We start from the raw sequence: 17,988 nt of genomic DNA, 5'->3' as shown, positions 1-17,988 counted from the left end.
CAGGGTGCAGGACTACTTTGTGTCCCTAAGGTGAATAAGAAGTCTGCGGGTCATAGAGCTTTCTCTTATCGTGCCCCTGTTCTGTGGAATGATCTCCCTGCTTTATTAAAACAGTCAGATTCTGTGGAGACTTTCAAGTCCAGACGTAAGACGCACTTATTTTCCCTTTCATATGGCTAGCATAGTGGTATAGTATAGTTCTATGCTTTTTACTCTTTTAATTAATTTTATTAGGAAACGGAGCGTGCCGTGGCCTCAACTTTACCTAAATTCTGGGTCTTTTAGTGAAGCTTAGGACTAGTGGCCGACGATCACCTTAGTATTTCCTGTTTTTCTTGTTTAATGCTGACAAATTATACTGTATTTCTTGTCTTTCTGATGCCTGATTCTGTTTTTTCTCTCTGTTTAAAGTGTAACTCCATCCAGAGATGGGTGTGGTATTTGTACTGGAGACCCTCCTGTCCTGTGCATCAACAGCATTTCCTGTATTTTCGTTTTGTGAATTGTTCTGTAATTTATGTCTGTAGCATGGCCCGAGCAGAGGGTCACCCCTTTGAGTCTGGTCTGCTTGAGGTTTCTTCCTCAGAGGGAGTTTTTCCTTACCACTGTTGCTCTGGGGGTTAGAATGAAGTTAGAATGAAAAGCTGGACAAATTTCTGATTTTTCGCCGGAGTGAGGAAGTATACAAAGTTTTTTTTTTTTTTGGAACTACACAAAGTCAGTGCAGGGCATCACAGACTACATCGTCAGAATTATTTTTGGACTCCTATTTATAGTTTGTGTTGGACTGTTAAGCACCAGTGAGGAGCAACAAAATGTAAGTCCCTTTTCTGTTGTTTATAAATAAATAAAATATCAAATGACAAGGATCTATTTTAGCTGTTATATAAAACAAATAATGAATGTTTTTACATTCTTTCAATGGAACAAATATTTAATTCAGTGAAAGCCGCCTCATTGAATGGAACATTCCAGCTTCCACCTCATGAAATATTCATACCATTGAACTCATAAACATTCATTATTTGTATATTATTTCACCTGATGGCCTTAAATTTTAATTATTTTATAATGATTTTTTAATTTAATTACTTTTTAATTGAATAAATTAATTTTTAAATTAAATGTCCTTAAGTATGTGCAAGAGGTTGTTATAAATTGTATAATTTTTGTTGGGTATTTTCTCCTCCAAACATTTTTAAAACCTTTAACAAGACAAACAGACTCAAGAAACACCAGTGAGACAGAAAGTCAAATTTTACGCGCGGAGTGCGGCCAGGCTGTACACCAAGGCTACACTAAAGTCTGGCCTGCTTTTCCGCTCTTTTTATTAAGAGACGCCCTCATCACATAAACAAGAAACTTGTCCTAAGGGTGGGGGTGATGACGCAAGACAAGTTTCTTCCCATAACATAAACGCATACGTCAATAAGTGCAGCTGTAAGGAAGAACACTTTCAGGTCAGCACATCTCGTTCGTCTGTTGCAGGTATCAGCTGTTCTGCATCTGCCTGAAGTGTCCTGTCTTTCACACTCCTTCACACTAAACACCACATCACAATAGTCAAAACGTTCTCTTACTCCCAGTCGTTAGAGGCTGCGAAAACAAAGTTATATTATACAGCGGAGGAAGGTGACGATATTAAAAAATCTCTGGACTTTTTATCAGAGGAGATTTCTGTTGTGAAGCAGCAACAGAAATCAATCATGGATCTGGTGGAGGAGGTGAAGGCATTACGGCTCCAGATGCCGAGAAAGACCGGCATCTGGTGCAGCTGGAAAATAGAGTGGCTGAATTGGAGCAGTACACCAGAATCAACGACGTCATCATCACAGGTCTTCACATCAAACCACGGTCCTACGCACGGGCGGTAACAGATGAGAGCGGAGGGGAGCCCAGTGAACAGGAGGTCAGCTCTGTGGAAAAAACAGGTTGCTGATTTCCTCCTATCTAAAGGTATAGAAATGGATTTAAATAACATTGAAGCGTGCCACCCTCTGCCCCGGAGAAATGACGGTGATAAACGAACCGTCATCATGAGATTCATCAACAGAAAACACAAAACAGCACTGTTAAAACAAGGAAGAAAACTGAAAGGGACAAACGTATTCATCAATGAACATCTCACCAAACGGAATGCCGACATCGCCAGAAAGCACGCTTCTTGAAGAAACAGGGAAAAATCCAGCACACATGGACTTCAAATTGTAACATATTCATCAAACTGAACGGATCACCAGAACAAGCAAAAGTCATGGCAATAAGGAACATCGAGGAGCTGGACAAATATGAACAATAGTGTTTCTTAAAGCAAGGATCTGGACAGATATGACCAATAAGGTATGAGGACACAAACACATCACAACACCATGACACAGACCAGAGGAACCTATTCATCTACTACCTATTCATCTACATCTGGAGACAAGAAGGATATAACTCAAAGGATTGCTGATCATGGAAAAGTAGAACTGAGAACATTTAAATACACAGACCACAATGTACTGGACTTGGAGCACGATATAGACCCGGACAATAATTTCTTCTCAAATATCAATGACAGTTGTTGCTATTATACAGATGAACAGTTTAATCGGATCATTAAAACGGATAACAAATTATCAATAATCCATTTCAACAGCAGAAGTCTATATGCAAACTTTAACAACATTAAAGAATATTTAAGTCAGTTTAAAAAAATATTTAACATAATTGCTATATCAGAAACATGGATCAATGAAGATAAAGGAATGGATTTTGAACTGGATGGATATGAATTTAATTGTGTAAACAGAAAAAATAAGAGTGGAGGAGGAGTGGCTGTGTATGTGGATAAGAACATGGATTATAAAATAGTAGACAATATGACAACTGTGATTGATAACTTATTAGAATGTATAACTATTGAAATATGTGAAGGAAAAAGCAAAAATGTATTAGTCAGCTGTATATATAGAGCACCAGGATCTAGTATTGAAACATTCACTGACTGTATGGGAAAAATGTTCTCAAAAACTAATCAAAAAACTGTGTTCATTTGTGGTGACTTAAATATTGATCTGCTCAATCCAAATAAGCATAAAATAACAGATGAATTTATCAGTATAATGTACAGTATGAGTTATATCCAAAAATCACCAGGCCAAGCAGAATTACATCCCATAGTGCCACCTTAATTGATAATATATTCAGCAATGATATTGAGAATAACACTGTGAGTGGATTATTAATCAATGACATTAGTGATCATCTACCAGTTTTCATCGTTATAATAGAAACCATCGGCGGAATCAGCCAGAGGAGAAAATAAAATACAGGCGAGTGCGGACAGAGGAAAACATGAACACACTAAAGAAGGATTTACAGGAGCAAAACTGGGAAAAGGTATACAGTGAAAGTGATGTTGATAGTGCATATGAAACTTTTTACAAATATTTACATCATTATATGATAAAAATTGTCCAATTAAACAAGACTACAGAAAACAAAAATCCAAGCTCGACCATGGATGACGAAAGGGTTACGAAATGCATGTAATAAGAAAAATACACTGTATAGAGAATTCATAAAACTAAAGACTAAAGAGGCAGAAAATAGATATAAGAAATACAAAAATAGATTAACTAATATTATACGGGTATGTAGGAAGGAATATTATAGTAACATATTATATAATAACAAAAACAATATTAAAGGAATATGGGATATATTAAATAGCATTATCAAAAATGGTAATAAAAAACAGAGTTACCCTCAGTATTTCATTGATAATAATGTCAAGAAGGAAAATAAGGATGAGGTAGTCAACGGTTTTAATAATTTTTTTGTAAATATTGGACCAAGCTTGGCAGAAAAAATTCCCGATTCCCAACCTGAGGATTGGGATAATAATCTCATAGAAAGAAATCCCTGTTCAATGTTCCTCACAGCAGTGGATGGAAATGAAATTATAGACATTGTGAATAATTGTAAATATAAAACATCTACCGATTTAAATGAAATTGATATGGTGGTGGTAAAACAGGTCATTGAATGGATTGTAGAACCATTAACATACATCTGTAACTTATCATTTCAAACCGGTAAATTTCCCAATCAAATGAAAATAGCTAAGGTTGTGCCGCTGTATAAGACTGGGGATAGACACCACTTCACAAATTATAGACCTGTTTCTTTGCTTCCACAATTTTCTAAATTATTAGAAAAGTTATTCAATAATAGATTAGACAAATTCATAAATAAACATAAATTACTTACTGATAGTCAATATGGATTCAGAGCACATAGTTCAACATCACTTGCATTAATAGAATCAGTTGAGGAGATTACAAACGCCATAGACCACAAATTACATTCAGTTGGAATATTTATAGACCTTAAAAAGGCTTTTGATACAATCAATCATGACATATTAATCAGTAAACTTGAACAGTATGGGATTAGGGGGTTGGTGTTGCACTGGGTGAGAAGCTACTTAAGTAACAGAAAACAGTTTGTGAAGTTGGGGGAATATACATCATCATGCTTGGACAATGCTTGTGGCGTCCCACAGGGGTCAGTATTGGGTCCAAAACTGTTTCTAATTTATATAAATGATATTGTCAATGTTTCCAAAATATTAAAATTAGTATTATTTGCAGATGACACAAGCATTTTTTGTTCAGGGGGGGATTTGCAGGAGTTACTGAGGAGGATCAGTATAGAAATGGGAAAATTGAAAATATGGTTTGACAGAAATAAATTATCATTAAACTTAAGTAAAACAAAATACATGTTATTTGGCTATTGTAATACAGACATACAGGTTCAGTTACAAGTCGAGGGGGGTAGATATTGAAAGGGTACATGAAAATAAGTTTCTGGGGGTGATAATAGATGATAAGATAAACTGGAAGACTCATATAAAACATATACAAAGTAAACTGTCAAGAAGCATTTCAGTTCTAAACAAAGTGAAACATATTCTGGACCACAACTCACTCCGCATTCTTTACTGCTCACTGGTTTTACCATATTTACAGTACTGTGCAGAGGTATGGGGTAATACTTATAAAGGTACAACACAATCACTATCAGTAATGCAGAAAAGAGCTATAAGAATTATTCATAATACTGGCTATAGAGATCATACAAATCCACTATTTTTACAATCCAAATTATTAAAATTCACAGACTTGGTTCATTTTCAAACAGTACAAATTGTGTATAAAGCAATAAACAATTTACTTCCAGCAAATATTAAAATATGTTTTTTAAACAGATCAGGGGATTACAGTCTGAGGGGGAAATTTAATTTAAAGCATCAGTGGGCACGAACAACATTAAAAGGTTTCTGTATTTCTGTCTGTGGGGTGAGGATGTGGAACAGATTGGGAGTGGGGCTCAAGCAATGTCCAAGCATGAACCAGTTCAAACAGCGGTACAAAAATATGGTTTTTTCTGGGTATAGGGAGGAGGAAGGGTAATGAGGGTTAGGGTGTTTTTGTTGTTTGCTTCGGCTTGTAAATATATAGTATTTTGTATGTAAGTAGGTATGTGTAGGTGTATATTTATGTTTGTGTATATATACGTGTATATATGTATATGTGTATATATGTGTATGTTGATGTGTATATGTATGTGTGTGTATATATATGTATATATATATATATTGATATCGGTTTAGGTGTGTAGGAATTTATGTGTATATGTGGCAAAGGGTATTACTGGTTGTGGGGAAGAAGGGGTAGGGATAAATAAGCTGATGCTTCACCCTACCCCTTTTCGGACATGTTGGGTACACAGTAGGAACTTTTTTGTTGTTGTCTTTACTGATCTATCTTGTAATTGTTGTTGTATCAAATGTTCGAAATAAACAGTTTTCATTCATTCATTCATTCATTCATTCATTCATTCATTCATTCATTCATTCATTCATTCATTCATTCATTCCCAGCTCAGATTGACCCCAGAGTGCTAAAACAAAATTGAATTCTCAGGATTGCATTAAGACAGGTGCAAAACAGCACATCTCCGTTCTCATGAGAAAGAAGACAAAGCTAAAACAAGGTTGAATAACACGTACATTCTCAGGGTGAAGTGCAAAACAGCACAACACCGTTCTCATGAGAAAGAAGACAAAGCTAAAACAAGGTTGAATAACACGTACATTCTCAGGGTGAAGTGCAAAACAGCACAACACCGTTCTCATGAGAAAGAAGACAAATGTACAAATGTTTAACAGTGATAACATATATACAAATCCTTAACATTCCCCTCCTGTTTATCGCCTGTTAAACATACAGTAGGCATCACTCAGCTTAGCACTTCTTTTTGAGATTTTCACTAAGAGGTTCATCATGGTATGTTCTCTCTCTAGGCTTACACCCCAGAGGTGATGTCGTCATTGTCACCATCATCGGTGTCTGGGTCATCATACTTCCATTGGTCTGGGTACAGGTCAGGAGAGCCATCGTCCTCCTCGTTGTCGTCTGTCCCCAGAAGTGGATATGATGCCGGACCCCCTCCTGGTCCTGGACTTATTGCTGTGGTTATCATTCTATTTACAAGGCCTCGGAGACATGGAATACAACAACATCCACACAATGTTAGAATTGCAGCAAATACTGCTATAGACACTAATAGTGAAGAAATCAAAGACCTCCATTTTCCCATCCCTTCCAGCCACCAATCCCAGCCTTCGGTGTTTACTCCACTGTGCTCTTTCATCTTCCTGTTCAACGTCCTCAGCCCGTCAATGGCTTGAGTGAGACTGCCGTCTGCAGCCGTGTTGTTGGGAATGAATGTGCAGCATTGTTCTCCGAACATGGCACAAACATCTCCTTTCTCTGCCAACAACATATCCAGAGCAATACGATTCTGGAAGGCCATAAGGGACGTGGCTTCTAACTGTGAATGGACAGCCTTAAATCCTTCCTCAGTCCAATTTCCTAATTTCTGTACATTGTAGTGGATGTAGTTTATTCTGTCCACGTTTTTATTAATTGAGCACCACCAACAGATGGAAGATTCGAATCCAGCTGCTATTTGATTAACCAGTTTATACTCGTCAGGCACTCCCCTGGGGACTCCTATTGCGTCAATATATGTTGGATTTCCCACTCCTTTCCAATCTCTTTTCACTCTATGTCTGGCTATGCCTTTCTGCCACTCTTCAGGAATAAGAGAGGCTGCATATGTCGTAACGTCTTCAGGGGTCATGGGTATGGCTTCAACTGGTAACAATAATGATATTAATGCACAATAACCTGACACATTCCGTGGCAGTCTGTCAAAGATTCTGTTATCCCCACACCACCACCATACGTCACTCCTCCCGACAGGTTTGAATGTGGGAGTACTATGGACCACATTCTTACACCAGGCGGTGTGGTTTAAGCTACCCAAAGTCTTACTTGTCCCTGTCAAGTGTACACATGTATGGTTAGCATGCCCAACTTTGCTTGAGAATAAAGGTTTAATCTTAGTCAATTTGGTCACTGGATAGATCTTGTCCCACTTAGAACAATTGTTGTTTGCCGCAATGTATGTCTGTGTCATAGCAGTCAGTAGACAGTCTTTGGGTAATGCTGCCGGTATTACCTGTAATATAGGTCTGGGTCCCATACATACAACACAGTCCTTCTTTGCTGCTAGTCCTGCTTGTTCTGCCATTAAAAGCCAATTGTTATTTTGTCCACTAATTCCTGTAGTTACTAGGAACCAGTCATCTGCCTTCATGTCTTTTGTGCCTTGTACAGACACCCCCTTTGCTTGTATGGGCACCCCCTTTGCTTGTATGGGCACCCCCTTTGCTTGTATGGACACCCCCTTTGACGTACTTAATTCGGTCAATATTGGTTGCTGTACTCTATCTGTTTCACAGAGGAAGAAATGGAAATACGGATCTTTTCCTTGTTTGTATACCCAAAGGAGGAACAACCAACAGTCTCCCTCTATATCAGGTGGGAATATGGTTCCTTTTTCTGTGGTATTCACCACTATAGACAGCTTATCATCTGTTTGATACATTTTGAGAATTTGACTCTGGTACTTAGCCCACTCGGTTTGTGCCCATCTTGGTGTCCATCTACTCCATTCATCGGCTACCAACGTTTCCCATCTCCTATCTTGTTGATCGTTGGTCATATACCATGAGAAACTATTTCCGTAATTAGTCCCTCTGTCACCATCCGGCATTCCATGGGTAAGACCACTATATGGTACAGAGATGATCACAGATGTATTTCTAGGAATGCAGGCTTGTACACCAAATCGGTACGCATTATTCCCATTACAGCTATGTACTGTGGCATTTATTATCGGACTGGGGTCTTCGTTACTTCTTTTTGGTCTCTGCAATCTGTGGATGTGATCCTTATTATCATGTCCCGTGCTCATGGCTTTTAATAATAATCCCAATTCAAAAAAGAAAAGTAGCATAACAAGGACTGTCCGTGGGGTCCAGAAACCCTCGTTCTTTTTATTTTTTTCTTTCGCCATTTCTGCACACTACAGCACACCTATGTTCAGAACAGTGGCTTCTTAATGTCTTCTGCTAGCTTTCGTGTCTAACCTGGATCTTAACACCAAGCTCACACACTATTACTAGTCTTGTCCTACTGTTCTTACTGTTTGTCTGTGTCTGCAGAAATGACTTTCTTACAGTGAGTTAAATGAATCCATGTACTTCTTTCCCCAATTTTCAAAGCTGTGGGTGTTGTGAGTAGTACTTGATAGGGCCCTTCCCATTTAGGTGAATGCCAGTGTTTTCTCTTGATGCTTCTTATCAACACCCAGTCTCCAGGTACCACTTTAGGGTCCTCCTGTGGAGAAATGGGATCATCAGTGTTTGGATCTCTCCCTCGTTGTCCTTCTAACATTTTTCTCATGTAATCCGCCAAATTGGCTTCCTCAGGTACATCCCAAATTTGTCCATAATATGGCAATCGATATTTTCTGCCAAACAATGTTTCATACGGTGTCAACCCCATGGTACTAGTTATGTTTATATACATTTTTACCAAATCTACACAATGCGTCCATGGTCTGCCTGTTTCCTCCATTGTCTTTCTAAGTCTGTTTTTTACTGTTCCATTCATCCTTTCCACTAATCCGGCGCTTTGTGGATGATAAGAACAATGATTTTTGAGATTAACCTGTAGTGCTTCTCCTACGTATTGCACTATTGTATTAACAAAATGCGCTCCATTATCTGAATAGACTGTTTCTGGTATTCCAAATCGTGGGATGATGTCTTTGCATAATGCTTTAGCCACTGTAAGTGAATCTGCATGTTTTGTAGGGAACAATTCTACCCATTTTGAGAAGGCATCAATTATGACTAAACAAAATTCCTTCCCTTCATGTTTACTCAGCTGTATATAATCCATATGAATCACTTGAAAGGGATATTGTGGTGTTGGAAATTTACCTCTTTGGGGTCTCAAATTGCCTTGTGAGTTGTGTTTTGCACATATCATGCATGCTCTACAATGCTGTTTTGCATATGCATCGAACCCATAAAGACAAAAAATAGATTGCAATTGCGATATCATACCCCCTGATGAGACATGCGTCACGCCATGGCTCATAATAGCTGCCCATTTAAACATATTTTTTGGCAATATGGGTTTCTTTTGTGGTCATACGTACAAGTCATTTGCATACGTAGCTCCTTTAGCTATCCACATTTGTTTTTCTCTGTCTGTTGCCTGCTGTTGCATGTCAGCAAGCAGTGTATGACCTAAATGCAAATCTGGAGTAGTTTCCTGTACAACAAAAATAGAAGAAGCTGCTGCTGCCTCTTTTGCTGCTCTGTCAGCAAAATCATTTCCTTTTGAAACACTGTCAGAGCCATTGGTGTGAGCCGCACATTTGCATATAGCAATTTGTTGAGGCAACTTCACAGCTTGCAGTAGGGCAGTTAGGAGAGTGGCATGAGTCACTGGCTTTCCAGACGATGTCACCATTCCACGCTCCTCCCACAGTTTTGCAAACACATGCACTGTGCTGAAAGCGTACTGGCTGTCCGTATAAATTGATACGGCCGTACCTTGAAACAGATAGCAAGCTGCAGTTAAAGCAACTAATTCAGCTGCTTGTGCTGAAAATGACGATGGCAATGAAGCAGAATCTAATACTTCTGAATTTGTGACGACAGCATATCCAGATTGCATTTTTGGTGGAAGAACCATCCACATACACGATTGTACTGTTTGGGATGGGTGTGTCCCGGAGGTCTGGGCGTGCTTTTGTACAAACTGTTGCTACATCAAGACAATTGTGCGGCTCACCATCCTCAGGTAAAGGTATCAATGTGGAGGGATTCAATGTTGTACATCGCTCTATCGTAAGGTGTGGCTGTGATAATAGCAAGGACATGCACAAAAGATGTCTTGCTGGGGACAAAAGGCTCATGTTTGTCTGCAATAGAAGTGCAGAGACTGCATGTGGAACTTTCAATGTCAGCTGATGGAATAGAACAACATTACTGCTACTTTGAACAGCCATAGAGGCTGCAACAACAGCCTGTACGCATGGTGGTAAAGCACTTGCTACTGCATCCAATTTAGATGAGTAGTAGGCAACTGGCCTCAATTTTGAGCCATACACTTGAACCAAAACACTAGTCATGAACTTATTCTTACAATCAACTGTTTGAATGAACGGTTTACTATAATCTGGTAGTGCCAAAACTGTGGATGACACTAATGTTTGTTTTACTTTTACAAAGGCTTCCTCAGCATCTTTGTTCCATTCCAACACGGTTGACATTGAAATATCATCTTTGTACATCAAATCAGAAAGTGGACTAATCAACTCTGCATAGCAAGGAATCCATGCCCTGCAGTAATTTGTCAATCCAAGAAATGACATCATCTGCTTTTTGGTTTGTGGTTTTGGAGCGTGCAAAATTGCTTCCTTCCTGTCAGACAGGATCGTGCGCCCTGTGGCTGATAACTCATGTCCTAAATATTTTACTTTATCCCTACACAACTGAACTTTGTTTCTACTCACTCTGTGGCCATTGTCAAATAAGAAACATAATAATGCTACTGTGTCAGTTATGCAGTTTTCTCGTGTGTCAGAGGCAATCAAAATGTCATCAACATATCTGCCGGTGGAACGAAATTGGCTAAACATGCTGACATGACTTGAGAATAAATAGTTGGGCTCTCTGCGTAACCCTGCGGTAATCTGGTGAATGTATATCGTTGTCCTTTAAAGGTAAAAGCAAACCAGAATTGACTATCTGGGTGTACTGGTACAGAAAAAAAAAAAAAAAATGCATTACTGATATCTATTACAGAAAAACAACTAGAATTTAATCTCAATGAGCTTAACAGTGTGTGCGGATCTGGTACACATGGAGCTCTTTTTACTACAGCAGCATTTACTGCCTGCAGATCTTGAATCATTCTCCACCCCACTGAGGGCGGAGCCTTTTTTACCGGAAATATGGGTGTGTTACATGGTGAATCTGGACATGGCACTATTACTCCTGCTGTTAATAAATCCTCTATTACTGGCCTGATTCCGTCAATTGCATCAGGTTTCAATGGATACTGTCTTACACATGGTCTGTATTCTGTTTTTGGCCTTATAACTACAGGTTGTGCATTTTTAATCAGTCCTACGTCTGAAGGACCTGTTGTCCACAATCCTGACGGTACTGAAGAGAGAAGAGCATCCTCTTCAGGACTCAACTGAAACACTCAGGATTGTGAAGTGGACGCATCAATGTGTGTTCCAGCTGTCAGCACCAATGAGACATTAACTGGCACTTTATACAACTTGGTTGATGGACTGAACTCCGTTCGTGGGCCAACTCTACTCCAATCAGAGGCTGACAAAGCTGTTATGACTGTCAGTCCCAATTCTTGCCATTCTGTCAAATATGGCTTACAAAGTGACATATGTAATGGCATACCTGTGAATCTCAATTTTGATACATCTTCAGTGGCGCCTGTTACTGTTATGACAGCTGTTCAGTTGCCATCATGAATCAAATCGGTCATTGTCAGTTTCACAGGTGAAACATTTTTCAATTTAGTTTCATAGTCACCATCCGGACCTGGAGGATCTTTATGCCACATTGTGACATGCAGGTCAGGTGGTGACATCTGTTGTTCAGGATTTTTTAGTAGGGCTGTCGCTTGCAAGACGACATCTTTACCCCATCCTGCAGCATCTTCTTCTGAAATGTCAAATGTATAGTAATAGTGGAATGTGGGGTCAGCGCTTTCTTCTCTTACCATGTTAACGCCTCCTGTGCGTTCAACAACTAATTTCCCTTGTTCCACAATTATGGACAAGCCCAGTGCAGTCAATCCGTCTCGTCCTAGGAGGTTAACTGGACATTGTGGCATGCTCAACACTGACATAGTACACGTCAGGCCAAGTGGATCTGTCAACGTTATGGGTTTGGTGATAGGGACGTCTGATGTTTGTCCATTTGCAGAGCGAACCCTAAAGATTTCGTTGCTTAATTGATGGACAGGTATGTTGTCATTACATGTGGTTCTACATGCTCCTGTATCACAAAGGAATGTCACTGGTCGTCCATTTACCAACAAAGTCACTTCTGGTTTTGGTACCGGATTTCCCAGCAAGGCACACAGATCCATATCACAATCAGACTGCCTATCTGATGTGGAATCATGGATTATGGATTCTAGTCATTGTGGATACTGTGGCTGCGGAGGATTATTCCGTTGTGGAATTCTCCCTGCTGCTCCCTCAGTAGGTGGATTCGGACAATTTCTATACATATGTCCCTCTCTTCCACAGTTCCAACAAATCAGGGGACCACGTGGTGGCCCTCCCTGTCTGTGCTGCTGTTGTGGTTGCCATGGTCCTTGACGTTGTGGCTGTCCACCTTGTCTATTTTGCCATGGCTTTTTGGGGCGTTTGCACTGCTTCTGCTGTCTTAAGTTACCCTGCTGGTAATATATTTCATCATCTCCATGTGCTACATACACTCCTTTGTCGCTGTTTCTTGTCTTTTTCTGCTTTAAGACTTCTTCTGCATGACAGCAGTGTGTATGTGTTTCTTCCAATGTGCCTGTAGGCAATCCAATCCAATGTTTCTGTATCCAAGCTTTTATATCCTTATTGGAATGTTGGATCAGAGCGTTTTTCAATTGTTGTTCATACACAGGTGTTTCTGGCAATATGCCACTATGGACCCTAAATACATTCTCAAACCTGCACCTAAACTCTGTCCATGGCTCTCCTTCTTTCTGAGTTGTCCTGGTAATTTCAGTATAATTTATCTTTGGTCCTAACACTCCTTTCGCACGTGTAATCATAGCTTCCACTCTTGTTTTCAAGACTAGATCATCATGTGTCAGTGGTACGCCTTGTTGATCTGCAGGATTCCAGTCTCCGCGTACCTGACTCCATTTAGGGCCACATGCTTTCATCCACACCTGTTGGACTTCAGGTCCATTAAGGTGGTAAGATGTTCTAATGTTTTCTATATCCTGCATAAAGCCCTCGATATCGACATGTGGCGATGGTATCATGTCGACTGCTGCTTTGATATTATCAGCATTCCATGTCCGATAAACGAGCATGGTTGGTAGCTGTCCTGCTGTTCCTGCACGAGGATTTGGTACTTCTATCATAGGATAGGCACCTCCCTGGTCACTGTGTTCCACCATGGGAGGGGCTGTAGGCACTTTCGCTTGACTGCGTGTTTGTGGTTTTTCTGGTTTTTTCTGGTTTTTCACTTTTTACCTTAGGTTTTACTGCCAAATCATACTGTGGTGGCGGTACATCGTCATCCTCTGGTAGAGGAGGGTACAAATGCGTTGTTGCCGGCGGTCCAGCCGTCGGTGGTTTCTGAGGTTGTTCAGGTTCTCTGTGCTGAATTATCACATCTTCTTCTGCCTTACCTACAGCTTTCTTTTTCCTCGCTTTCTCTAATCGTCGCTTCTCTGCTCCCTTCCGTCTGTTCTCTGCTTCCTCCTCCCAAAATGCCACTAAATCTGCCCCTACTTTCTGCATCTTTTTCTCATCACCTTTATGTTCCCGTTCTAACTCCTTCTTCAGCTTTTGTATGCTGATCAGGTTCAGTCGTCCGTCAAAGTCATGTTTATTTATCCAGGTCTCCAATTTCTTTGTTGCTTTTGGATTTTTTGCCTCCATAAATTTCCAGTCGTCAGTTGATAAATTTTCCTTATTTTTAGACGTCTTACCCCCCGTTTTTATTATCCCTTGTTATAATTTGGACTTCAGACGGGGGCACACCTAGGGTGTTCTAAATCTGAAGTTTTCACACTTTCTTTGGACGTGACAATTAATTTGCCGTCGTGTGGTTGATTCCTTTCACCTCCCGGACGAGCCCCCAGTCAATGTTGGGTATTTTCTCCTCCAAACATTTTTAAAACCTTTAACAAGACAAACAGAGTCAAGAAACACCAGTGAGACAGAAAGTCAAATTTTACGCGCGGAGTGCGGCCAGGCTGTACACCAAGGCTACACTAAAGTCTGGCCTGCTTTTCCGCTCTTTTTATTAAGAGACGCCCTCATCACATAAACAAGAAACTTGTCCTAAGGGTGGGGGTGATGACGCAAGACAAGTTTCTTCCCATAACATAAACGCATACGTCAATAAGTGCAGCTGTAAGGAAGAACACTTTCAGGTCAGCACATCTCGTTCGTCTGTTGCAGGTATCAGCTGTTCTGCATCTGCCTGAAGTGTCCTGTCTTTCACACTCCTTCACACTAAACACCACATCACAATAGTCAAAACGTTCTCTTACTCCCAGTCGTTAGAGGCTGCGAAAACAAAGTTATATTATAATAATAAGTACATCCAGCCCTTCATTCCCAGCTCAGATTGACCCCAGAGTGCTAAAACAAAATTGAATTCTCAGGATTGCATTAAGACAGGTGCAAAACAGCACATCTCCGTTCTCATGAGAAAGAAGACAAAGCTAAAACAAGGTTGAATAACACGTACATTCTCAGGGTGAAGTGCAAAACAGCACAACACCGTTCTCATGAGAAAGAAGACAAAGCTAAAACAAGGTTGAATAACACGTACATTCTCAGGGTGAAGTGCAAAACAGCACAACACCGTTCTCATGAGAAAGAAGACAAATGTACAAATGTTTAACAGTGATAACATATATACAAAATCCTTAACAATTTTCTCCACTTTTTTTTTTTTTAAATAGTGTACATAGAAATAATTATCATTCCCAGCAGGTTATTTTAAGTGTCTTTAGCCCTTCAGGAGTGGTTTATCAGTTTCAACAAGAGGGCCCTGATAACTGTGGCATCCTGCTGTGATTTCTAAATTCATGTGTAGAAATGCCATGGAACCAAAGACGAGTAACGAAGGTGTAATGCTGTAGTAACGTGAGCAGTGATTTGGGGTTTACAGGACCCATCCTGAATCCTCTCGTACAGCTCTTCTGGGTGCTGTGCATACTTTGTCCACCTCTCCTTATCTCTGACAGCTTGTTTGGCATCTGCAGTCTGCAGCAGCTGGACCCTCTCACTGACAACCTGCTGCCCAGAGAGGGGAGGGTTCTGTCGGCATGAGGGACAAAGAAAGGTGGGGGTGTGTTGCTGTTCACCCCCTTTGAAACTCCCATTCAATCCAAACTGTCGTTCCCTCGAAACCGCGCTTTTATCCTCCCTCTTTTCATATGTCACGCCCATGACTCAAACATTAACCTCTTACATCTTATACGCTTATTTTGATAGAAGACTTTGATGTAAAACACAAAGATTAATATGGAAAAGGTTTTTAAATCACATTCAAACTGGTGTGTTTACATTAAATTACACCGACATTACAAGTCTGCGTATCTCTCCCACTCTTTTCCTCGCATTTGGTCTTTCTTCCTTTCTCTCATACACCATCGGGTCAGAGGTTAAGCAGGCAGCTCTTCAGAGGGTCTATTCCTCCTTAACCCTTCATCTGCAGACAAATCCATGGCTGGAAGGAACACGGACAGGAGGGAGGAGGTGGACCGAGAACGAGAGCGAGAAGTCCAAGGGGCCTCCAGGCTGTAAAGAAGAATGGTCTCACATCGCGTGTGTGTGTACAGTAAGAGAGCTCTGTGTGACCTTTGCTCAACTGGGGCTTAGCTGCAAAAATAAAGCCACAATTAAAGCGGTAAAGTAATATTAAACACATGGTATGTACGTCTGTGCCAAAGGTCTTAACTCATCAGCAGAGGACTTTCTCAGACATGCTGCTTGGACAGCAGATTGATGAACCTTTGTGATCAAAGCACCTAAGTGGTGCTTATCATTATCTCCCCCTTTTTTCTCCCATCTTTTCTAAATCTAGCCCATGATTGTGTCTAACAGTCAGGCACACGTCTCTTTTGCTGTGTGTAAAGACAGGGCCGGTTTCTGGCGGCAAAATCTGGCATTTAAGATGTGATTCGTTTGGCCTGCAGCCTTTATATTTATTTATTTTTCCTAAAGCATTTAGTGGCACGAGTTGTTCTCTGAGAGATTACATTTTCATGCTGGTGCCTTGGCTGTGTTAAAATGCTCCTGTCCAAATGTGCAGAATTATTTCTCATAGAAAAATGAGACCTATTTAAAGCTTACTTCATTATATCCTGAAAGATTGGTTTGAATATATTAATGTGTATTTGGAGTCTGCTGCAGGACTCTGTTCCACGTCCACCATTAATGATGCCATTCTGTGTGGAATAAGTGGTCTGAGATGGAGTATAATTGGTAAAGTTGATTAACGTTCATCTGCATTGGTCTGATGGTGCTCTGTCTCACTGGCATCTTTGTGCTTTGTAGCATGGAACCAGTAAAATTGCTTTAACACCAGAGTGATGTTGAGAATACTCAAAGTGTCTAGGTTCAGATTCTGTTTTCCCTATTTTTTTTTTTCTGTTTCTTACTTTTGTTGAACCTTCAAACCTCATCAGAGCATACATGATTTGTTTCTTGAAAAGCTAAATACAATAAAAACTTTATATAGACAGTGCTTTACAAAATTCTGAAGTGCATTGAATTATACTGTGTGCACAATTATTATGTAACTTGTATACCTGAGGGTTAATTTTATTGCTGAACAAATATAGTTCAATTTAAAATGTTGACAAACCTCAAACCTGAATGGTTAACAAAGGAAAAGTGAGTTTTGGATTTCTAAAGTGAATATATGTGTGCACAATTATGGGCCAAATATTAGTATGTAGAACTATCAAGCAACTAAATGAAAACTAAAATTTTTCCATCTCACTTGTATGTTTTCATTTATTAATGAAAGTGTAACAAATAAACACCTCAGTATTAACAAATAAACACTTCTGATCTTTCAAAAATATTCTGTGACCAATATAGCCATTGTAGTGTCTAGAAAGTTCTGAGGGTGCAGTAACTCCTGGTTACCTGCAGGGGAGCTGAACGCCTCTTTGAAAGGCTGTGACTGCACAGCGCCGACGTAGGTGGAAACGCAAACAGAGACCTGTTGGTTGTGTTACGTGGTTAATAAACGTTTGCTGTGTACAAGTGCAACTTGTAGTCTTCCAGGGCAGTATTTCAAGCGAAACATCTGTGACAGAGCAGAATCTGGAGACGAGGATGGGATTTGCCTCGTGAAGAGTTCCATGTATAAGACTGAACTCAGCTGAGACAAAAAAGCACATGGAGAATATAGCAACGTTTGAGACTGGAGAAGAACTCCGCTTTGACAAATCAGAGGAAGAATTTGAAGCCTATGTACAACAATTCTTCGTGGCAAACGGACCGAAATATGATGATGAAAAGTCGAAACCAGTGTTTTTTTTATGGTGGTTGGAAAACAGAACCACACCCTGCTAATAGACTTGTGTGTACCATTAAAGCTGTCCACATGTAAGTTGACTGACTTGATAAGCCTCCTGCACACCCATTTTGTGCCAAAAATAAACTTTATTACTGAAAGATATAAGTTTAACACCCAAAAGCAAAGAGAACATGAGTCTATCAGTGAATTTATGGCTAGTCTGAGAAAGCTGGAGTCAACGTGCAAAT

This window comes from Thalassophryne amazonica, chromosome 5 (genome assembly GCF_902500255.1).
Source record: "Thalassophryne amazonica chromosome 5, fThaAma1.1, whole genome shotgun sequence".
Classification (NCBI taxonomy): Eukaryota; Metazoa; Chordata; class Actinopteri; order Batrachoidiformes; family Batrachoididae; genus Thalassophryne; species Thalassophryne amazonica.
This window is presented reverse-complemented; position numbering follows the sequence as displayed.